At 45.3% G+C, this 541-nt stretch overlaps 1 protein-coding gene across 1 annotated transcript in view; it reads left to right on the top strand.

Moving 5' to 3' along the window:
- The window catches only part of PLB1 (phospholipase B1), a 110,979-nt gene that overhangs the window by 1,365 nt on the left and 109,073 nt on the right, over positions 1-541 (top strand). The window lies entirely within an intron of this gene.

Below are 541 nucleotides of genomic sequence, written 5' to 3'. Positions count from 1 at the left end.
GTGCATGCCCAAGATCCCGAGAGGAGAATGGAGGAGAAGGAATTGCAGCGTGGCCATCTCCCCTGGTGGGTGATTTCTCGCTTTCTGTCTCTATGTCTCTCTCTGTTGGTCTGGCAAGTGCACGTGCCCTGTAGTGAAAATCTCTCCAAAAATAAAAGAAATTGTAGCCTAAATATATTTGAACTGCGCAGAACATGTTTCTCATACATTTATGCACCTTTTTTTTTTTTTTGAGAGTTTTTTTGTTATAGGGCGCCAAAAAGACAGCGAGAGTCCGGGACTCAAACCGTGGTTGGCTACATGGGAGTCCAGCAATGTAGCCATTATGCCATCTGCTGGTCCCATTTCTGCACATTTTTATAGAAGTTAAAGTTTGGACCCCAATCCTAGGAATTTTGGTTTTGAACCTCAATGAAGAAGTTCGTGTGGGGGAGGGGAAGAAGTTTGTGTGGAAAAGGCAGAACAAGGGCACCCAGGGAAGAAAGGTCACAGAAAGAAGAAAAGGACAGAACTGGGGGAGGGGAAGTTTTGAAGAGGAAGG

This window comes from Tupaia chinensis, unplaced genomic scaffold (assembly GCF_000334495.1).
Source record: "Tupaia chinensis unplaced genomic scaffold, TupChi_1.0 Scaffold139757_1, whole genome shotgun sequence".
Lineage (NCBI taxonomy): Eukaryota > Metazoa > Chordata > Mammalia > Scandentia > Tupaiidae > Tupaia > Tupaia belangeri.
Note: the sequence above shows the minus strand (reverse complement) of the source record. Positions and strands in the feature narration are given on the sequence as shown.